Raw genomic sequence first — 23051 nt, forward strand, 5'->3', positions numbered from 1 at the left:
AGATTAATATGAAAAGTTATTTAGCAAAGGGAATGAGAAGAGTGACAAACTAGTATGCTTTAGATCTTTTTACAGTATCTGGACCAGGGAAAACTGATCATGTTTCTCTATAACAATAATAAAAAACTTTATTTTATATATCACCTTTAAAAGTGACATCTCAAAGCAATACAGTAGATATAAAAACAGATAAAAGGACCACAGATTACAAAGTAAATACATATAAGAAAGACAAGCAGTTAGAGGTGCTACCAAAATTAGAAAATGAAGCAGATACAGACACTAAGTCTTCTGAAAAGAAAGGTTCTGAGGTTAGATTTAAATGCACTCAGGGTACGTGACTGATATCACTGGGAATACAAATTGAGAGCTCTGGGGTGCAGCTAGAGAAGACCCTGTCACCCACAGAATGTAGATGTTCTTGAGGACAGCTAGAAGACCAGAGTCAGACGGACAAAGGTGGGGAGTAGACAGATAATAAGCCATATACTGTAGGTACTGAATGAGGATGAGGATTTTGAAGTTGACTCAAAACCTGATAGGTAACCAATGCAAGGACTTGAAAACAGGTGTAATGCATCCCTGATAGGATTCTCGCTGTCATATTCTGAACATATTGAAGATTGCTCAGTGTGGATTTAATTTCCCCAGTGAACAGGATGTGCATTTATTAATTCTAGAAAAAAAAGCCTTTCTTGATTTCTCTAGTTCTTAGTTTCTCTAGTTCCCTTTAAAATAAACTATTATTCCACAATGCAGATTATTATATGGACAGTATTTACACATGATATTTGTGATTTAAAGAAATGAACACAAGCAGCTTTTCGAGATTTAAGTGTTGGCTGAGTTATTGCAGGATAAAAAACTAGAGATGTTGGTAAGAAGATAATTTTGGGATAGCTGAGGAATACACTGATAACAAGAACACTTCCTAATGGGGTTAGGCATACTTTTGATGAAGATGATGAAGTTAACAGACTGTATGTTTACATAGATACTGAAATGAGGATTGTATTTTAGATTTTGTGTAGTTGCTAGCATTGAACTGTGTGTTGGATGGACATGAATTGAAGGAATGGGCAAACATCGCTGATGCGGATCCACAGAGCCAGCATATTAAGATGTTTATAATTAGAGGCAATTTGTTTAAATAACTAGGTATGGATACTGATGTGCAAGAGAGTTGGAAAGGCTGTTTACTTAAGCCAGCACTATAAAATATTTTATTCTCAGTGAGATGCTGCCATTTCATAGTAGGTTTCTAACACTGTGTATAGTTCAATCCACACAGTGCCTTTACTTCCATCCATTTCTAATCTCTTTATCCAGTACAGAGGATTTGGAGCCTATCCCAGTAAGCAACGGACACAAGGCAGAATACACCCTGGACATAGCGCCAGTCCATCACAGGACAGACAGACACAAACACACACACACCAGGGCCAGTTTTCCCATAAACCAATTAACTTACCAGTATGTTTTGGAGTGCAAGAGGGAGTCATATCACACATATGGAGAAAAACCATGTAACCCAGAGAGAACATGCAAACCCCACACACACAGGATGGGACCTGGGACCCCAGTGCTCCAAGATAGCAATGCTAACCACTTTGCCACCATTATAAATGGATGGATATCTTAGTTATCTTTCTAGTTCACAGGTTTGCATGCAAAATTTAATTTTGAAAGCCACTGAGACATCAGGTACTACTGTTGTATTTATGAAAAAGAAACAAAACAAAAAGCATACTAACAACTGTGCCATCCTACTCTTTAGTTAATACAATTTATTATTTATAAACAGTTAACATTGTTAGCAAAATATTTTGAATTATATTTAACCCTATTTTTTCTTTAGTTTTGTATTTAACTTATTATATGATAGTCAGATTTAATGTATATTTGAACAATGAAAATATATTTTTACAAGATGCGGGGGAAAGTGCAACAAATTATTACAGTGCTAAATTTAATATTGATTGCTAATAGTTTATGCTAACACCTAACTTTCTTAATTAGATGTATTTAAAACAGTGAACTAAGTGTAACATACCATTCAGAAATACAATCGAGAATAGTTTTGTGGTGTTTGTATGGATGAAACGTTTCTAAAATGTATAACGTAACAAAATTAAAGACGATTAAAATCTGTAATCTTTCCACTTGTAATGTCATTAGACAGAACAAGACGTTTCTGCTTTGTCTAAGGATGGTATCAAAAAGTAGTCTAGGTGGTGAGAAAGCTGTGTTTAATGATAATTAAGTGACTTAAAAGTAAAAAGAGATGGTTCATATTGCTTGATTAATTTTAAAAACTAAGTTATAAATGCAGACGCGATCGCTGCCGTAAGCGCTCCAGGCAGTAGAACGTTCGTTCTGTACTGCTGCGCTCCGCGCCTCCTCCCTCTCTCGGTGCCGCGCCCCTCTCTGACGGAGCGCAGTGGGCGGTACGCTATTTTCAGAGCCTCTGATTGGGAAAAAAAGACCTGCTGATCAGTTTCACACACCAGGAAGAGAAAAGAATGGGATTTTTTCTCTTCGAAACGTGTGTTGTCTTTATGAAATTCGTGTATTTTAAACGTTTAATTAAGAAGTAAAAACCTTACAGCGTACACAAAGATTCTGAGCTGATCAAGAGGAAGAAAAATCACCCATTTTTCGCGCATAAAAAGTGGTTTTTAACTCTCGAAACCTGTTTTTATATGTTTTAAAGTCGTGCAATGTCTAAGTTAAGCAGGAAAACATCATTATATCTCATTATTTATTTATTTTTTTAAAAATTTAAAAATCGTTTGCCCAGCCTACTTTAAGTCTTCAACCTCTTTAAACACACAGTCCATGGACTTTTTAAGACTTTCGATTGCGACTGTATTAGATCAAATCACTTCCTTCAGCTCACCCATGCTCTGTGCCATCATGTTGAAGATGTTGGTCTGGAGCTCCTCCAGCGTCAGGTCGCCCCTTCCTCTCTTGGCTGCCGGGGTTTTCACAGGTGTGCTGGGCAGGGACTCCGGCTCTTCCTCTGGCAGCTGAGTCTCACTTGGGCTGCGAGCGCTCGCGTACGAGCGCATCTCCAGCACTCTTTCCACGTCCCCTCCAGCTGCTTCACTTTTCCCTTTAGTTGCCATCAATTTTCTTGTAGTGCTATACATATACGATTGAGGTTTCTTAGACTTCTCCTTCGAAGACCCAGCACTCTCTTTTCTTTTCCCAGTGTTACTCATATCGAAATTCTTAAACCTAAAAAAAATCGTTTTTTTTTCTTTCAATTATAACTGAAGTTTAAACAAGTAGTGTTAAGTCCTTATTTTTCTGTAGTCAAAAAAAGCAAAAATTAACATTCAGGTCATGAAAAACTCAAAAAAAATCCTCAACCACTAAACTTTACCTCCCACCTGAGCGCCATCTTGAACGCCCCTACCACCAGAGAATGCTCACGATTTCGGAAGCTGTCTCCGGGACGTGCTGATTCCACACATCCTGAATAAATCATGATATTGTTAGTTGCTGTAGCTAGACGTTCAAATGAGTTTCATGGCCAGATGGACTGTTTCCTCCAGCGGTATAGTATTGCAGTGAGACAGCACGATGCCTGCAAGACTATGTCACGCTAAACGCCACAGATTGTGTTTGTCCGTTCGTGTCAGTCATCCTGCAGCCACGGGAAGTGGGACACAAACATCCCGCAATGCTTTCAAGACGTTAGGATTTGTTTGTGCAACATCGGAGAAGAGTACTTGTGGCTTGAATGTGAACTGTACGTGCCCGCCCCCTTTCCTCTGTAGTGCATGAGTTCCTCCCGGCATGCCCTTCGTCATTGTTCTGTCATCTTGTATTTAAAGGGTTGTATTTCTGCTGCTGAAAAGAATCAACGGGTTTCTTTGTTCCCAACGGAGCCCTTGTCTGTCATGAAATTCTTCAAAACCTCAAGCTAGAAGAAGACGACAAATATGAAGCGTTACAGCAACGACATGCCATGAGACGATTGATAACGATTTCCATAGGATCCCCGCGGTTGCCTGGCAACCGTCAGCTTTGCGCAGTGGCAGTATCGTAGCCTGTGAGGTTTATCCGAGGCTGGATTATTGCTAGTTGAAAACTTTTCCCAATACCCCGCTTCCGCCGGTTTGCAATACAATCGGCGAAAGCAATTTTTGACAGTCTCGTTAGAGACTGAGCAAGGTGTTTAAAGACAGATTTGGTCATGGTGACATCATGGTAGAAAGAAGCGAGCTTGTTCCCAGTGGGCATTGATTCGTCGAATATACGTATATTTACGGCGAAAGTACGGCTATACGTATATATACGTCGCCTCAACGTCGAATTGCAACCGTAAAATTGACGACATTAACAAACGCATATATAACGTCGAAAACACATCTAACACAGTGCCTGAGGCTTTTTACTGTATGTATCGTGTGTGCCGCAACTAGGAGTATACGGCACTCTGCACAGTGTACGAAGTAAATTATTTTCGCAGCAATTAATTTACACGTGTATAATAAATATAGTAAATATAATAAATTAATTACTGCGAAAATAATTTACTTCGTACACTGTGCAGAGTGCCGTATACTCCTAGTTGAGGCACAAACGATACATACAGTAAAAAGCCTCAGGCACTGTGTTAGATGTGTTTTCGACGTTATATATGCGTTTATTCATGTCGTCGATTTTACGGTTGCAATTCGACGTTGATTATACGAACCCAGCATATTTTCCGGTTATATACCACAATGCATTGCTAGTATTCGTTGGTCACCATTTTGGACACGTTTTTCAAACGTAGAAGTATATCCGCAAATATCTCAGCAATCCTCTTTTGACGAGTAAGTATGAACAATAATAATACTATCTGAATACATACAGATCTTTCTTAATATTATTTTGATTAAAATAGTATGTGAATAAGCAAAAAAATGGCACATAAAATAGTGTGAATGGGGAAGATGACACAAAATCGTTTTGCCGTTTCTCTTATTCTTATTCTATGTTGTACTTTCAAACTTTGGGTACTCTTTAATTAGGACAGACTTTATTGCTCAACTGCTATGATGCAAGCCAAATTTTATACATTTATTTCAGCTTTGAGCTTAGTAAACCGTTCATTTTTTAGATTATACTAAAGAAGATATTAATCATCATTTATTTGGGAAGTAATATTATATAATTTTCTCCTAGCTGCGGTGCTGAAGTCCCACCCTACATCAACAGAAAAAGAAATAAAGGAGCACGCAATGTGTTACTTGAAGAATGCATATGCAAGGCAGGGGGCCAGGAGATCTGGACTCTGAAAATAATAGGTTTTTGGTTCTAACTGTTAGGACAATTAGACAGGGTTTGCAAACAGTGGACAAAAATCGTCTTAACTTCCATTGTAATATTATTTTTTCTTGGAAATATAGAAGTTGTACATTTTAAAATGTATATTTGAATCAAAATGTGGTTTTGAGTTAGTGTGTTAATGTAATTAGTTTTGTGTTTGTCATTACTATACTGTATATTGCCATGTTACCAGAATTTGTAGCTGAAGTTTAAGACTAGTTGTGTTTTTATGATTATTGCCCATATGTTGATTGTTGATTGATTGTATACAATGTATAATTTGAAATACATATGTTTCAGGTGTGAATGTGTATTTTCAGAATACATTTCTAAACCTAATCATTGGCTTGTTTTACTTGTTTCTACACCTATAAAATCTATCTTTGATGTATAATAGACCTCTACCCATATACGTATAATAGACCTCTAATGTTATCCGTATAATAGACCTCTAACCATATACGTATAATAGACCTCTAAAGTTATCCGGAACTCCAACCATATATGTATAATAGTCCTCTAAATTTATCCGTATAATAGAACTCCAACCATTTATGTATAATGAACGTCTACATATAGACGTATAATTGACGTTTAACTTTAGACGTATATTAGAATTTCATTCTAGACGAATTGTAGACCACATTTAGACGTCTAAGATATGCGTTTATTAGACGTATATTATACGTCTTTTGCCCAATGGGTTACGTCTCAACAGAAACGCTCTTTAGCTCTTTCAGCGTTATGCAGAGAACATCGTCTGTCGAGATCACTTTTGAGTCAGCGCGAAACGCCGTGTGCTGTCAGTTTGATTTCATATTGCTCGTGGCGGCGCCCGGCTTTTGTCTGTCAAACGTTAGGTTGCGCTTCTTCATGCTGCATCGTCGGCATGAGTGGAGCATTTTAAACGTCTGTACTTACTGCGCCCCATAAGAAATCGTTTGTCCCCGTTCAAAAGAGATTGTGCGATGTCCTGCAGCAAACCTTTGACAGTTTGAAAAGAGGAATTTATTCTGCTTCCTGTGCGTGCAGTAGTTACAAAGTTGAACGCCTTTACACGATCTGCTGCAGTTTTCAGTGGGCGGGCTTTGTCAAATGGCTTGGAAAAACGCACTGTGTTTCGGCTCGGGAAACATCATGAGCAGTGTCCTGCATGTTTTCTGTGTATACCTGTCTTTTAACGCATACAGAATTCATTCGAAATCATTGATTTCTCCAATTAACAAGGGTCCCTTAAAGGATGAGTCAAAGTAACGTCTAATCGGATTAGTTTCCTTAGAGCTGGTTCAGAGTTTGCTCAAGAGTTTACCTTTCACAGATGCGCAAAGAAGAATATTGGGGGTGCATGCTTTAAGGCGCCTTACAGCTGTAGGGAGCGATTCGAGACGATTCGTGGCGTGTGTTCGTTCCCATATGCCGTACGCCTCGGGGTGCAGTGCTACGATGACGTACAATACCGCTTGGGCACGTAACGGCGTTATATGCAAGTTCGGGACGTGAGGGTTTTCGTTTGTTCGTTTTGTTTTGCTCTGCTTTGCTTTGTTTTGCTTTCCATCGCGTTGGTAAGAGCGTAAATAAAAAGGCGATTCCTGCGTCTACCACTAATGTAAGAGCTATTTCAAGTGCGACGTGGTGCGGCTTTTCAAATGCTTGTGGGCATTTCTCTGTTGTTGATTCTTTTTTTGTGTGTAACAAAGTGGCATTTTCATGTCCGGACGGGGAGACTTTATCATTCCGACATGAAGCCACCCTTAAGTCCTCTGAGGCGTGTCTGTCTGCAAGGCTTGTATTTTGGAAATGTTTTTTTGAAACGGAGAACGACTTTGAAATAGGCTTCCGCCGGCGCCTCGCGTTCCAGGTAAGATTGTAGCAAGAACGCAGCGGCAGTGGGGCTTGCTGTAGTCGTGGCCGAGTGGTTAACGCGATGGATTAGAAATCCATTGGGGTCTCCCCGCACAGGTTCGAATCCTGCCGACTACGTTATCCGCCTCCAGGCGGTGTGTTTCGGCGCAAGCAAAGAAGCGCGCCTCTTTGCTGTTCCTGGTGGTTTTAAAACGCCCAATCGCTTGTACCCGCTGCCTTGGAAATAAGTTCTTCAGCGTCCGCGAATGGCATTTTGCAGCTGGAAGCAGATGTCGACGCGTTTTGCACAGAGCACCAAAAAAGCGTCTTTTTTGACAGCCCAGGCACTGAGCATTGGTGGTTCAGTGGTAGAATTCTCGCCTGCCACGCGGGAGGCTCGGGTTCGATTCCCGGCCAATGCAGTGGCTTTTGCAGCGAGCGGCTCCATCACTTGCATCCCCTTGCAACTCGCAACTCAAAAAACCCACTGAAGCTAAGCAGGTGTGAGCCAGGTCAGTACCCGGATGAGGGTGAGCTACAGGGAAAAACAAAGCTTCCAGCTGGAAGCGGTGTTAATGGTGCCGGCGGGGGGGCACTCACCCTGAGGTCTGTGCGGGTCCCAATGCCCCAGTATAGTGACGGAGATGCTGTGTTGTAAAAGGGCGCTGTCTTTTGGATGAGATGTAAAACCGAGGTCACAGTGCTCTGTGGTCATTAAAAATGACCACCAAAACCTTTGACAAAAGCTCTTGGTAATTGATGGTCTTCAATAATGCTTCTCCTTTAGGTACATTTTAAATCAGCTGAAAAATGCTGTGAAATGGGGGGGCACTTCAGGCCAGTTTAGGATTTGGGTTACAAGAACCATGAAACTGCACGAGAAAGCCCGTACACTGAATTACACGGCTTTCTATTCAAAGGAGGGCAAAAGAAATTCCCTGAGATCGATTTTTTGCAGCACAGAGAGGATTGATGTCGTGAGGCCGGTTAGCTCAGCTGGTTAGAGCGTGGTGCTAAGAACGCCAAGGTCACAGGTTTGAGCCCCGTACAGGCCAGGTCCTTTTCTCCTCTCTTACCAAAGCTGTTAGGTTCCTTTCCGTGGTGAGATGGGTTGTCATGCAACGCAGCCACATAGTGCCGACAGACAAGAGTGTTGCGGGAGAAGAGAAAAGTGTTTGAAGATTTAAGAGTGTCTTAGGTGGAGCCAAAATCAAGTGTCACAAATGCAAGTGGTTGAATTTCCAATGTTTAATATGGTAAAAATAAGCAGAAGTTATCTGCCGGTCCGGCACAGTCTGCCATGCTTTTGTCATATACTGTAAAGTGGTGTCGAACTGGAGCCTCTCCATTTGCATATGTGAGGCTCCAGTTATAAATCGAGTGTCACATTAAATGACAAAAATGAAGAGAGTTAAAGCAGCTGGAGAGGTTTTCTTACAACTTTTGAGCTGACACAGTTTTGGAAAATGTTTCATTCACGCTGCACTGTACAACATAGGCAGCCAAGAGTCTCCAAAACAAAACAGAATTGACAGATAGGAGAAAATTCCCACTCATCCTGAAGTTCCCAAAATTCAGCACTGAGCATAAACAAAGTGTCTAAGTAGCCTGGGAATGCTAACCCTAACCCTAGCTGGAGTTTGAGCAATCCAGCACTGAGCGTAAAAAGATGAGTCAAAGTAACGTCTAATCGGATTAGTTTCCTTAGAGCTGGTTCAGAGTTTGCTCAAGAGTTTACCCAGTGGGCATTGATTCGTCGAATACAGTGTATTCACGGCGAAAATACGGCTATACGTATATATACGTCGCCTCGACGTATAATCAACGTCGAATTGCAACCGTAAAATCGAAGACATTAATAAACGCATATATAACGTCGAAAACAGATCTAACACAGTGCCTGAGGCTTTTTACTGTATGTATCGTGTGTACGTATAGCAATATTTTCGCTGTGAATATACGTATATTCGACGAATCAATGCCCACAGCTTGGCATACAAGGGTTTTGCGGAGGGGGTCTTGCCACCTGCCTGAAAAAAAACAGTAAAATGTTTGAGGGCCTATAGAGTTTCTATTTTTATTTTCTTGAGAAAAGTTGATACCATTTCCTGGACACCCCGTCTCCCATCAGTGCGCGGTGCCCGGGGAAAAATCTGTAGGGGGGCTTCTGAAATTCTGAGGGGGGGTGATATTTCAGTTGAAACGGAGCTGTATGGTGCAGCTACCCAGATGAAATCTCGCAGCTATGCCATTGATTAGTGCTTCATGATAGAAGATAACGACTACCAATCTGGTATTTGCGATGAAGTTCAGTTTCACATTTTTCGTCACTCTCACGGTTTGTATTGCCTGGAGCGAAAAGTACCATAAGCGTTCATTTTTGCAGCTACATGGACGTTCTGAATCGTTAAGAAAAAATGTTGTAAAACCAACATAAAGCACAGACTGCTATAACTAGTCCTAGTTATATAATGATTTTAAGTATAATGATAAACTACTGCAAGGAATCGGTCCACCTGAGCAAACAGGATCGTAATGTTGAGACTCAATAACGACACTGATATGTGCAGTTCCTGGACGGATAGCCCTCCTGCCCATCAAACAGACTGAGTGACTGTTCGTGTCATTTAGTGTTGTCTGACCATTGATAAAGTACAACTATTTTTTTAGGGCGCAAATTAAGTTAGGTAAATCTTTTTGCCCAGAACTGAAGGGGCGACATTCCTCCCTCCCCCCGTGATGCCAGACCTGTCCCCATCCTATTCCATAATGTCATTATACTGTATATAATACCATACAACAGTGACCGATCCTTACTAACTGCATGTGTTAAAATTGCACATCAGCTCATAGCAGGGGGCACATAGCCGCGATGTATTATCAATGTTAAATTTCAACCATTATATCGACAACATTAATAAACGCATACGTTGAGAAAATATCGAACCCAGCATATTTTCCGGTTATATACCACAATGCATTGCTAGTATTCGTTGGTCACCATTTTGGACACGTTTTTCAAACGTAGAAGTATATCCGCAAATATCTCAGCAATCCTCTTTTGACGAGCAAGTATGAACAATAATAATACTATCTGAATACATACAGATCTTTCTTAATATTATTTTGATTAAAATAGTACGTGAATAAGCAAAAAATGGCACATAAAAATAGTGTGAATGGGGTAGATGACACAAAATCGTTTTGCCGTTTCTCTATTCTTATTCTATGTTGTACTTTCAAACTTTGGGTACTCTTTAATTAGGACAGACTTTATTGCTCAACTGCTATGATGCAAGCCAAATTGTATACATTTATTTCAGCTTTGAGCTTAGTAAACCGTTCATTTTTTAGACTATACTAAAGAAGATATTAATCATCATTTATTTGGGAAGTAATATTATATAATTTTCTCCTAGCTGCGGTGCTGAAGTTACGCCCTAAATCAGCAGAAAAAGAAATAAAGGAGCACGCAATGTGTTACTTAAAGAATGCAAGGCAGGGGGCCAGGAGATCTGGACACTGAAAATACTAGGTTTTTGTTTCTAACTGTTAGGACAATTACACAGGGTTTGCAAATAGTGGACAAAAATCGTCTTAACTTCCATTGTAATATTTTTTTTTCTTGGAAATATAGAAGTTGTACATTTTAAAATGTATATTTGAATCAAAATGTGGTTTTGAGTTAGTGTGTTAATGTAATTAGTTTGTGTTTGCCGTTACTATACTGTATATTGCCATATTACCAGAATTTGTAGCTGAAGTTTAAGACTAGTTGTGTTTTTTATGATTATTGCCCATATGTTGATTGTTGATTGATTGTATACAATGTATAATTTGAAATACATATTTTTCAGGTGTGAATGTGTATTTTCAGAATAAATTTCTAAACCAAATCATTGGGTTGATTTACTAGTTTCTACACCTGTAAAACCTAACTTTGATGTATAATAGACCTCTACCCATATACGTATAATAGACCTCTAAAGTTATCCGTATAATAGACCTCTAACCATATACATATAATAGACCTCTAAAGTTATCCGTATAATAGACCTCTACCCATATACGTATAATAGACCTCTAAAGTTATCCGTATAATAGACCTCCAACCATATACGTAGAATAGTCCTCTAAAGTTATCCGGAACTCCTACCATATATGTATAATAGTCCTCTAAATTTATCCGTATAATAGAACTCCAACCATTTACGTATAATGAACATCTAATCATAGACGTATAATTGACGTATAACAATAGACGTATATTAGAATTTCATTCTAGACGAATTGCAGACCACATTTAGACGTCTAAGGTATGCGTTTAATAGACGTATATTATACGTCTTTTGCCCACTGGGTTACGTCTCAACAGAAACGCTCTTTAGCTCTTTCAGTGTTATGCAGAGAAAAGCGTCTGTCGAGATCACTTTTGAGTCAGCGCGAAACGCCGTGTGCTGTCAGTTTGATTTCATATTGCTCGTAGCGGCGCCCGGCTTTTGTCTGTCAAACGTTAGGTTGCGCTTCTTCATGCTGCATCGTCGGCATGAGTGGAGCTTTTTAAACGTCTGTACTTACTGCGCCCCATAAGAAATCGTTTGTCCCCGTTCAAAAGAGATTTTGCGATGTCCTGCAGCGTTCGCAAAGCAAACCTTTGACAGTTTGAAAAGAGGAATTTATTCTGCTTCCTGTGCGTGCAGTAGTTACAAAGTTGAACGTCTTTACACAATCTGCTGCAGTTTTCAGTGGGCGGGCTTTGTCAGATGGCTTGGAAAAACGCACTGTGTTTCGGCTCGGGAAACATCATGAGCAGTGTCCTGCATGTTTTCTGTGTATAGCTGTCTTTTGACGCATACAGAATTCATTCGAAATCATTGATTTCTCCAATTATCAAGGGTCCCGTAAAGGATGAGTCAAAGTCACGTCTAATCGGATTAGTTTCCTTAGAGCTGGTTCAGAGTTTGCTCAAGAGTTTACCTTTCACAGATGTGCAAAGAAGAATGTTGGGGGTGCACGCTTCAAGGTGCCTTACAGTGCGTCGTTTCCGACACAGTGTGGCCGGGTGTTTTCCGAGTTATCGCACGGATTGGGCACGCCCACAAGCCGAGAGCCGCAGGCGATGAGCCCGGGGCTGAACGGGCCCCACTGGCTAGTTTGTAAGGCCAGGTGCATTGCCAACCACGACCGGCAGCGCAGAGGCTTTGAAGGCGGTCTGGGCTCCTGCAGCTGTGCAGCCACGCACTCTGGTTTTTCTTCATCTCGTACAAATCTTTCGCCTTTTATTAAAGATTTCCGTGGAGAGGAGCATGAATAAGTTCCATGCAATTTTTGTGCTTCCCTGCCTTCGGGTGGGGCGCAGCCTGGCTGGTCAAAGAGAGAAAACAAAAACGTTCGCAATCACTCTTGTTATGGCAATTGTGGCCGTCTGCTCCGCGAGTCCTCGGTCTCCGGCTGTCTGATTGGCGCTCTTTTCTTTGGGGGGCAGGAAGTGTCCGGCCGCAGGGGATCTTGGGACCTCGCTTTGCATAGCGGCTTCCCAGAGTGCGTCGTTTCCGGCACAGTGTGGCCGGGTGTTTTCCGAGTTATCGCACGGATTGGGCACGCTCGCAAGCCGTGAGCCGCAGGCGATGAGCCCGGAGCTGAACGGGCCCCACTGGCTCGTTTGTAAGGCCAGGTGCATTGGAAACCACGACCGGCAGCGCAGAGGCTTTGAAGGCGGCCTGGGCTCCTGTAGCTGTGCAGCCACGCACTCTAGTTTCTCTTCATTTCGAACAAATCTTTCGCCTTTTACTAAAGATTCCCGCGGAGAGAAGCATGCATGAGTTCCATGCAATATTTGTGCTTCTCTGCTTTCGGGTGGGGCGCAGCTGGGCTGGTCAAAGAGAGAAAACAAGCACGTTCGCAATCACTCTTGTAATGGTGATTGTGGCCGTCTGCTCCGCGAGTCCTCGGTCTCCGGCCGTCTGATTGGCGTTTTTTTCTTTGGGGGGCGGGAAGTGTCCGGCCGCAGGGCATCTTGGGACCTCGCTTTGCATAGCGGCTTCCCAGAGTGCGTCGTTTCCGGCACAGTGTGGCCGGGTGTTTTCCGAGTTATCGCACGGATTGGGCACGCTCGCAAGCCGTGAGCCGCAGGCGATGAGCCCCGAGCTGAACGGGCCCCACTGGCTCGTTTGTAAGATCTGCGGCAGATCGTGTAAAGACGTTCAACTTTGTAACTACTGCACGCACAGGAAGCAGAATAAATTCCTCTTTCAAACTGTCAAAGGTTTGCTTTGCGAACGCTGCAGGACATCGCACAATCTGTTTTGAACGGGGACAAACGATTTCTTATGAGGCGCAGTAAGTACAGACGTTTAAAAAGCTCCACTCATGCCGACGATGCAGCATGAAGAAGCGCAACCTAACGTTTGACAGACAAAAGCCGGGCGCCGCTACGAGCAATATGAAATCAAACTGACAGCACACGGCGTTTCGCGCTGACTCAAAAGTGATCTCGACAGACGCTGTTCTCTGCATAACGCTGAAAGAGCTAAAGAGTGTTTCTGTTGAGACGTAACAAGCTTGTTTCTTTCTACCATGATGTTACCATGACAAAATCTGTCTTTAAACACCTTGCTCAGTCTCTGACGAGACTGTCAAGAATTGCTTTCGCCGATTGTATTGCAAACCGGCGGAAGCGGGGTATTGGGAAAAGTTTTCAACTAGCCATAATCGCGCATCGGCTAAACCTCACAGGCTACGATACTGCCACTGCGCAAAGCTGACGGTTGCCAGGCAACCGCGTGGATCCTATGGAAATCGTTATCAATCGTCTCATGGCATGTCGTTGCTGTAACGCTTCATATTTGCGGCCGGACACTTCCCGCCCCCCAAAGAAAAGAGCGCCAATCAGACAGGCGGAGACCGAGGACTCGCAGAGCAGACGGCCACAGTCGCAGTAATAAGAGTGATTTTGAGCGGTTTTGTTTTCTCTCTTTGACCAGCCCAGCTGCGCCCCAGCCGAAGGCAGGAAAGCACAAAAATTGTATGGAACTCATTCATGCTCCTCTTCATGGAAATCTTTAGTAAAAGGCAAAAGATTTGTACGAGATGAAGAGAAACCAGAGTGCGTGGCTGGACAGCTGCAGGAGCCCAGGCTGCCTTCAAGGCCTCTGCCCTGCCGGTCGTGGTTGGCAATGCACCTGGCCTTACAAACGAGCCAGTGGGGCCCGTTCAGCTCCGGGCTCATCGCCTGCGGCTCTCGGCTTACCTGGCAGGGGAGATACCTTGATCAGCCTGTAGTTGGAGTAGTTGGATTGTTTTCTTGTTTTGTGGAAGCAGTGTTTGTTTTGCAGTTTGAGATGCCAACCTTTGGATCCCGCAAGAATGCTGTACGTTTTGAGCTTTTGGATGACCTCTTCATGGATCGTATGCAGTTCAGCAGAAAAGTGTTACAGAAGGAACTTGGCTTTGAACCTCGGCACTTGGATTTCATCTTTGCTCTCCCAGGTCAGAAAGCATTTGAGGTTGTATTTGCTACCTATCCTCTGTTTGAACAATGCGTGGATGTGTTTGAGGCAAAAAGAGGGAAAGTTCCTGCACTTGAGAAGATCAACTTGCAGCCTCTGACACAGAGAGAGAGGAAAACGGTGCATGTTGTTATGTTCTCGGAACTGGCAAAGACGGAGGACATTCACACCTGGCTTAACCAGTACTGCACCGTCCACCATGGAACTGAGGTTAGAGATGTTGACGGTATAAAAACAGGAGCAAGGAAATTCGAGGTTCGCTTACTACCGGACAATGTAAATGGAGGCTTAAGGCACCTGCCCTCTACAATCCGGCTGGGCGCCTGCAATGGCTATGTTTTTTATGTGGGACAACCAAAGGTGTGTCGGCGCTGTGGTGCTGTGGGACACCTGGCATCTTCCTGCACTGTGAAATGCTGCAAGACCTGTGGCAAACAGGGACATTTAGCCTCTGACTGTTCAATGCTGCCAAAGTGCAATTTATGTGGCTCGGAAGGACACGTTTTTAAGAACTGCCCTCACGCCTACGCCAATAAACTCAAAATGAGAAAGGATGAGGCAGTGCTTGTTTCAGCCAAACCGGCCCGAAAAGCCAAAGCAAACAACAAGTCAAACAAAGAACCCTTGTTGGACAAAGAGTCTCAGCCTCCAGCCAGGATCAGTCCTGCTGTGGCTCCGGGGCCGGTGGAAGAGAAATCCACTATGCTCCCACAACCGCAGACTGCACCAGACAAGCACGAGGGTTTGAAAACCCCCGAGAACAGCGAGGACCCCTCCCCCACTCTTGCTCCTCAGAACGAGGGCCAGTGTGGGGCCCCCCGGTGGAGCGGGTCCAGCGACGATACCCAGGATTCAGCGGAGCTGCTTTTCTCAGACTCTGCAAGTGCTACAGATGCCCTCCTCTCCTCCATCCAGTCCATCACGGAGGATCTGCAACAGCTGGTGGGTGAGGGGGAAGAGGAGACTGGTGCATCGGCTGCACCCCTTTCCCCTCAGTGCTCCCAGGAGCTGGACTTGAGGAAAAGGAAAAATGACTCTGTTTTCTCCCCGAGCGAGGAGGAAGGAGAGCATGGCGATGGGGACAGCTGGAAACCCTCCACCCCTCTTTCTACCCCCTTCCTTGAAATGGACTCCGTGAACGCTTTTACTGCTGCCACCCTGATGAAGGCTCATTCAGAGGATGGCTGGCAGGAAATTGGTAAGAAGAAAAAGAAAAAGAAGAAGGTAACAGGTGAGACCGAAGAGAAATGTGTTTTGTAAAGACTGGTTCCACTTTCTTATGTAATATGGCTCTAAACATAATTTCTCTTAACACCAGAGGTATCAATGACGGAGTTAAATGTCAGTGTGTCTTTGATTACCTCCAGCAGAGAGAGGGAGATGTGTTGATGTTGCAGGAGTGTGCTTTAGCCTATCAAGAGAGGTATAAAAGCTTTGAAGATAGGTGGGATAAAGGGCCTTCTGTTTGTTCAGGGGACAATAACAACAGAGCCTCTGGCGTGGCCATTCTTTTCAAAGGATGGGCTTTCAAATTGAAAAGTATTCAGAGGGTCATAGATGGCAGGTTGCTGTGTGTGGATGTGGAATGGGGGACCGTTAACCTGCGGCTAATCAATGTGTATTGTCCTACTGACGTGGGAGGAAGGGTGGAGCTACTCAAGGCACTCTCTCCCCTATTGTTAAGTAGCACAGACGTGATAGTGGGAGGGGATTTTAATTGTATCTTAGAGCACACAGACAGGCAGTCTAGCTCTCCGATAAAATTGGATTCCAGCTCACTGGCCCTGCAAAACTTAGTTCAAGACTTTAAACTCTCAGACACATATAGTTGTATATATCCCACAACAGCAGGATATACATGGTCAGGGAGGAATAGCAGCTCCAGAATTGACTATTGCTTTGTCTCAGAGAGAGTGAAAGTTGTTGGGGTCACTCTTCAGCCTGTCTTCTTCTCAGATCATCAGGCTTTAGGGTGTAGAGTGGAACTCCAGGGCAGGACTGTCTTTGGCCCAGGCCTCTGGAAACTCAACACAAAGCTGCTAGAGAACGAGGGGGTAGTATCCCGCTACAAGGAGAAACTATCACAGTGGCTGTCCTTGCAGTGTCTGTACGGGTCAGTAGGAGAGTGGTGGGAGGAGGTGAAGATGAGGACAAAGGCCTTTTTCATGGCTGAGGGAAGGAAGGCTGCTGCCAGACGGAGAGGAGTGCTAGCCAGGAAACAGAGGCAGCTGCAGCGTCTCTACACGATGCTGCACAGTGGCTTCGATGTGCTCGAGGATATCACCCTTTTAAAAAAGGACATCCGGAGCATAGCCGAAGAAAGTAGTCGAGGAGTGCTGTTAAGAGGCAGAGTGCAGTTCTTGGAAGAAAATGAGAAGTGTACTCGCTTCTTTTTCAGGAAAGTGGTAGGCTCCAAGTCTGTCATGGAAAGTGTAGTTGATGAGGAGGGACGAGAGAGAACAGAGCCGAGTGCTATCCTCTCCTGCACCGAGGCCTTCTACTCAAGACTGTACAGCTCTACAGAGGTAAAGGATGAAGAAATTCATTTTTTTACCTCAAAGCTAGAAAACGTTTTGAGTGAAGAAGATAGGGAAGTACTTGAGAGGGATTTGACAGTAGAAGAGCTGAGACAGGCTATGGAGAGCTTACAGAAGGGGAAAACTCCGGGTGCTGACGGGCTCCCTAAAGAATTTTATTGCACCTTTTGGGATCTGCTTCAGGATCCGCTACTGCTCCTATTCGAGGAAAGCTACAAGACAGAATTGCTGCCTGACTCCTTAAGAGAAGGCACTATCTCTCTCTTGTTTAAGAAAGGAGCAAAAAATGACATAAAGAACTGGAGACCCCTCAGCCTGTTAGGCGTGGACACTAAGATCCTGTCCAAAGCCCTTTTCCTGCGCCTACAAAATGTAGTGGCCTCACTGGTAGGGAAAGAACAGACTTGTGGGATAGCAGGACGCCTGATGAGCGACAACCTGGCCTTGTTGAGGGATGTCTGTCTGTACTCTGAGGATCGCTCCCTCCCTCTTTGCATTTTAGGTGTAGACCTAGAAAAGGCCTTTGACCGCCTAAACCGGCAGTACTTAACATCGGGACTTGAGCACATGAAGTTTGGCCCCATCATGAGAAAGTGGATTAACCTGCTGTACACAGGTAGCAACAGCAGAGTCATGGTTAATGGCAATAGATCACGCCCCTTTGAAGTCTGTTCAGGGGTGAGGCAGGGCTGCCCATTATCCCCCTTGTTATGCGTTTTGGCTATGGAGCCCTTAGCCTGTGCCTTGCGCCAGGATCAGGCCATTAATGGGATACCAGTGCCTGGAAGTGGGGGAGGAGAGGTAAAGACATCTCTATACATGGATGACGTCACCCTGCTCCTCTCTGACAATGCCTCAATTAGCAGAGCTCTGCAGTGCTGTGATCGTTTCTCTTTGGCTTCCTCCGCAAAAATTAACAAATCTAAGAGTGAGATTTTTTATCAGAACTGGAGGGAGCCAAAAGAAGGACATGATCTCAGGCTGCAAGAGAAGAGAATTAAGGTCCTGGGGGTGTATTTTGGAGAAGAGATGGGAACAGTAAATTGGCAGAACAAATTGCCAATCTTAAACAAAAAACTGATGCAATGGAAGGACCGAGACCTCACCATGACAGGGAAGGTGCTGGTCATCAAAGCCGAGCTCTTGCCTGTCTTGAATTTTCTGGCTTCTACCTTCCCAATCCCACACCGTGTTGCGGCGGTGATGAGGAGATTGATGTTTCAATTTCTATGGGGTGGGAAGCAGGAAAGACTCAGAAGGGAAATAATGTACAGGCCGCTACCCTCAGGGGGGAAGTCTGTCCCAGATATTGCTACGAAGCTGCTGTGCATTTTCCTGGCCTTTGTGCTGAGAGGCTTTGCAACAGCACCTGGACTTATTTTTCCAGGCTCTGGGTAGGTAGGGAGGTGTTGCGGTGTCAGACCCAAGCTGGACGTCCCACTCTCTGACACATGCCCTGCAATTTATGGGACAGTTAAAAGTTTTCTAAGATCTCACCCAATTGGCCATATTCCCCTCCGAGATGTCAGCGTCCAAAAACTGGAAGATTTCGTTGCACCCCAGAACAATAGGCAGACCCATGTGGGCATTTTAACATCAGCCCAAACAAGGAAGGTGTGGAAACACACATCCTCTAAGTTTCTGTGCAACATTCACAGAGATTTAGCCTGGAGTGTCGTCCACCAGTGCTTACCGGTACGAACTTTCTTGTACCGTAGGGGCCTCACCCCCAGCCCTCGCTGCGTTAGGGTGGGCTGCGGCGAGGAGGAGACTGTATCCCATCTCCTGTGGTCCTGCTTTTTTGCTAAGGCCTTCTGGGCACAGTTTGAAGATTGGTTGCTGGCTCTCTCGCCCCAATTTACCCTGACCGCTGCTTTCGTCATATACGGCATCTCTCCTGTCAAACTTCCTCCTGACGTGTTTGACAGGATCTGGGCCGTGGTGAACAGTGGGAAAGTTGCCCTGTGGAGAGTGAGGAACATGGGGCTGTTCAAAGGCATCAAGATCCCAGTCAAGGCAGCAGGTAGCCTGGCCCTGTTCATCATCCGAGAGAACTATTACCTCAGAGATCTGTGGAGAGAAGGGAGGGAGGAAGCAGAAAATCTGTGGGAAATAGAGAGCATAGGTCAATATCTCAAGAAACTGTGAAAAACATTATCAAGTTTAAGTAAAGAATGTGATTTGCACCAGAAAAAAAGAAAATTGTTGCTATGTAACTGTTACCGTGTCAAAATGTAATGAGATGTGATCATATATACTGTTTTAAGTATGTATATTAATGTAAAGCTTTCTGATTTGTGATGTCCTGTATTTTTTTGTGAAAAGAAAATAAAGTTCTTAAAAATCGAAATCGGTTCACCCAGGGCGAGGCTCGGCCATTGCACTCCGGATGTGCTGACCCCTGCGAATTCCCCAAATGTGGGAATCTCGACTGCATAATTTCTGGTAGTGGGGGACTGCGTTCGCGCTCTCCCCTGATGTGCTTGGTCCAAAATCAGATACGGGAGGGTTAGGACACCACGAGCTGCGTGGCTGCGGAAGGATCCCGGTTCGACAGGAGTGGACGCCGCTGCTGGTTCTCGCTGGCTTTTAGTTAGGGGTCCGGAGAAGCATCTCAAGCTAGTTCCACTACTCCTTCCGGACGTTCATTCCCTTTTCAAAGTCAGTCGTTTTGCTGTAGTCTGCGTTCTTTAGGCTGATTATCGAGGTTAGCCTTTATTTGGTCATGGGGGGCCTCGGTACTGTATGCTGAGTCTAAAGACAGTTTCACCCGTTTTCTGATTGCTCGGTCCTGTACCAGTGCAGACATGTCAAACAGTGAATGGCTGTACCTCTACTGTATCCGTGCTCAATGAATGAAATCGGTAACAAATGAATATATGTCTAGTTATACGAAAAACGAGTGGTTTATCGACTCATCTTCATTTGCAGATTTAGAGGCAGCTTCGATATTCGTTTTACAGACGGGTTTTTTTTTTGAATATGGGTCACACACATGCCACAGCAACAAAACATCTCTAGAGATGAGGCTATAGATCACCTTTCCATCCTGCAGGTTTTCCTCCCAAAGCCTACGGCACCAACGGCGACCCCTGCTGGCCGGGAGAGCAAGAGCTTACAGCACCTGGTATTCCCAGGCAGTCTCCCATCCAAGTACTAACCAGGCCCGACGCTGCTTAGCTTCCGAGATCAGACGAGATCGGGCGTGTTCAGGGTGGTGTGGCCGTAAGCGAAAGCCCTGGCGCCTGACTCGCTACTTGAAGCTGTGTGTGGCGGGGGTTCCGTGCCCCCCGAGCGGGACTGAAGGATCGTTCGTGTGCCACTCTTTGGAAAGGAGCTGCTTTCCAAATCGCATTGCGTGCCTGGATGTTGGCGAATGCGCTCCCTTGTGTTGGCTTGTCCCGCACTGGAGGAGGACAAACAATCTGCACGGAGGAGCACGAGGCAAGTCTTCACCAGACAAAAACCTCCAGTGCACAGCACTCTGGAAACATTTCGGGGCTTTCGCGTGTTTATTTCAGCACGTAAAGCGCACCGGTCCAACACGTCGGCCGGGCGCGCGGCGCCTCCGCCCTCTTGTGGCCTTGCGGCGTCAGAGCAAGAGGCTCCTTCTCGCTGCCCTTCCGCTGTGTTGCAGGGCCCCGAGAGGGAACCGGGGGCAAGAGACCGGGGGCAGAGCGCGAACGCGGTCCCCCGCCCCCCACAAAGTGCGCGCTCTGCCCCCGGTCTCTTGCGCGAGTACTAAATCTCACGGACAGGGGGGCCTCGTCATTGATTGTTACAGGTGAGACGGGGATTAGGAGGAGACCCCGACTGATGGGTAAAGGGGAGCACTAACACCAGAGGGACACCCCCGGCGTCTCTTTTTGAGAGACGCCCTGGGGTTTCCTAATGGCCAAGGAGGGTCGGGACCTCGGTTTGACGCCTCCCCCGAAGGACGGCGCCTGTTTGTGCAGCAGAGTGTCGCCATCAGGAGGCTGGGGTGTAAGAGAGCCACACAGCCCGCAGGGTGAGCGCTCCCTACTGGTCCCAGTCACACCTCTTGCAGGAGCAGCAGCAACCGGAGCTTTTCCGGGGTGGAATCTCCCATCCGGGTGCCGGCTAGGCTCACACCTGCTGGGCTGCCCCGGGGGTGAGCCCAGTCGAGAGTCGCAGGGCCAGATCTAGTCACCGGGGAGAAACGATACAAGTGAAGGATTGCTCGGCTCTCGGCACTTGAAAAGACCGACAAATGTCTCGTTCCCGCCGGAGCTGAATGTACCCGCATGTGTGGTGTCGTCTTCTTCCCCCGCCCCGCTGTGTTTGCTGTATTGTCTCTGAAGCCGGCCCCCCCGAGACGAGACGGGCTGTTCCTGTGCCCCAATTAACACTTTACAGGTGCCATTCCCCGGCATTGTGGCCATTGTCGGTGCTCACACGCGATAAGATAAGGCGGAGGAGAGCGGGGCATGCCCAGCGGCAGACATTCAAGGAGGGGGCAGTGCGAGGTGAGGTGAGGTGCGACACGCCGGAGCCCCGACGCAGCTAATGCGGAGCACTTGTTGGACTGGCATCGAAAGGACGTGTGCGCACGGAGCGAGCCTTCCCTGCGGCGGAGCGTGGGAACTTTCTCCCCCCCTCCCGCTGCAGGAGTTGTGTGCACTGCAGCGGTGCCGAGAGAAAAGCACAGAAGGCAGCAGGCTCTGGAGAGCAGGTAAGAGACGGAGCCTTGTGGGCAGGCGAGCAGGCCCGTTTTTTGGAAATTGCTGAAAAGGTTTGTTCGGTGTGTGGCAGGCGCACGTCGCGAGCTTGCGTGGCGATCTGCCTGTCTGGAGTTATGCAAATGAGGCCGAATTGCATCCCGGGACATGCTGCGAATGCGCAACGGCGACTGCAGATGTGTAGGAAACGGCGCGCTCGTTTTCTCGTTTTGCCCACACTTTTGAGTGTTAGTGTGGCGTGTGAGTGTGTGAAAGAGTGGGCCCAGCAGGAGGCGGTGGCGTGCGGGGCGAGGAGGTGGCCTAGGCTGCGCGATTTGTGCTGTGGGTTCGGGCCGCTTGCAGGGGCCTGTTTAACTCATACTTACCTGGCAGGGGAGATACCTTGATCAAGAAGGAGGTTCACCCAGGGCGAGGCTTGGCCATTGCACTCCGGCTGTACTGACCCCTGCGAATTCCCCAAATGTGGGAATCTCGACTGCATAATTTCTGGTAGTGGGGGACTGCGTTCGCGCTCTCCCTTGATGTGCTTGGTCCAAAATCAGATACGGGAGGGTTAGGACACCACGAGCTGCGTGGCTGCGGAAGGATCCCGGTTCGACAGGAGTGGACGCCGCTGCTGGTTCTCGCTGGCTTTTAGAAAGGGGTCCGGAGAAGCATCTCAAGCTAGTTCCACTACTCCTTCCGGACGTTTATTCCCTTTTCAAAGTCAGTCGTTTTGCTGTAGTCTGCGTTCTTTAGGCTGATTATCGAGGTTAGCCTTTATTTGGTCATGGGGGGCCTCGGTACTGTATGCTGAGTCTAAAGACAGTTTCACCCGTTTTCTGATTGCTCGGTTCTGTACCAGTGCAGACATGTCAAACAGTGAATGGCTGTACCTCTATTGTATCCGTGCTCAATGAATGAAATCGGTAACAAATGAATATATGTCTAGTTATACGAAAAACGAGTGGTTTATCGACTCATCTTCATTTGCAGATTTAGAGGCAGCTTCGATATTCGTTTTACAGACGGGTTTTTTTTTTTGAATATGGGTCACACACATGCCACAGCAACAAAACATCTCTAGAGATGAGGCTATAGATCACCGTTCCATCCTGCAGGTTTTCCTCCCAAAGCCTACGGCACCAACGGCGACCCCT

General features: G+C 45.7%; 10 non-coding genes across 10 annotated transcripts; 7 read left to right on the forward strand and 3 right to left on the reverse strand.

The window, feature by feature from the left end:
* Positions 1 to 4031: 4031 nt before the first annotated feature.
* On the forward strand, positions 4032 to 4173 carry LOC148633010 (U4 spliceosomal RNA). Its single transcript, XR_015934108.1, has one exon. It is a non-coding gene; the product is annotated as a U4 spliceosomal RNA (small nuclear RNA).
* Positions 4174 to 7518: 3345 nt separating this feature from the next.
* Positions 7519 to 7589, forward strand: trnag-gcc (transfer RNA glycine (anticodon GCC)). Its single transcript has one exon. It is a non-coding gene; the product is annotated as a tRNA-Gly (tRNA).
* A 559-nt stretch (positions 7590 to 8148) lies between these two features.
* On the forward strand, positions 8149 to 8222 carry trnal-aag (transfer RNA leucine (anticodon AAG)). Its single transcript has one exon. It is a non-coding gene; the product is annotated as a tRNA-Leu (tRNA).
* A 4183-nt stretch (positions 8223 to 12405) lies between these two features.
* Positions 12406 to 12522, forward strand: LOC148633013 (U5 spliceosomal RNA). The gene has a single exon (XR_015934155.1). It is a non-coding gene; the product is annotated as a U5 spliceosomal RNA (small nuclear RNA).
* Positions 12523 to 12913: 391 nt separating this feature from the next.
* LOC148633014 (U5 spliceosomal RNA) lies at positions 12914 to 13030 on the forward strand. The gene has a single exon (XR_015934156.1). It is a non-coding gene; the product is annotated as a U5 spliceosomal RNA (small nuclear RNA).
* Positions 13031 to 13787: 757 nt separating this feature from the next.
* LOC148633015 (U4 spliceosomal RNA) lies at positions 13788 to 13929 on the reverse strand. The gene has a single exon (XR_015934115.1). It is a non-coding gene; the product is annotated as a U4 spliceosomal RNA (small nuclear RNA).
* A 230-nt stretch (positions 13930 to 14159) lies between these two features.
* On the reverse strand, positions 14160 to 14276 carry LOC148633016 (U5 spliceosomal RNA). The gene has a single exon (XR_015934151.1). It is a non-coding gene; the product is annotated as a U5 spliceosomal RNA (small nuclear RNA).
* A 5243-nt stretch (positions 14277 to 19519) lies between these two features.
* Positions 19520 to 19689, forward strand: LOC148633017 (U1 spliceosomal RNA). The gene has a single exon (XR_015934125.1). It is a non-coding gene; the product is annotated as a U1 spliceosomal RNA (small nuclear RNA).
* A 635-nt stretch (positions 19690 to 20324) lies between these two features.
* LOC148633018 (5S ribosomal RNA) lies at positions 20325 to 20443 on the reverse strand. Its single transcript, XR_015934130.1, has one exon. It is a non-coding gene; the product is annotated as a 5S ribosomal RNA (ribosomal RNA).
* Positions 20444 to 22269: 1826 nt separating this feature from the next.
* LOC148633019 (U1 spliceosomal RNA) lies at positions 22270 to 22433 on the forward strand. Its single transcript, XR_015934119.1, has one exon. It is a non-coding gene; the product is annotated as a U1 spliceosomal RNA (small nuclear RNA).
* Positions 22434 to 23051: the final 618 nt, after the last annotated feature.

This window comes from Lepisosteus platostomus, unplaced genomic scaffold, assembly GCF_059453375.1.
Source record: "Lepisosteus platostomus isolate fLepPlt1 unplaced genomic scaffold, fLepPlt1.hap1 Scaffold_54_H1, whole genome shotgun sequence".
Lineage (NCBI taxonomy): Eukaryota > Metazoa > Chordata > Actinopteri > Semionotiformes > Lepisosteidae > Lepisosteus > Lepisosteus platostomus.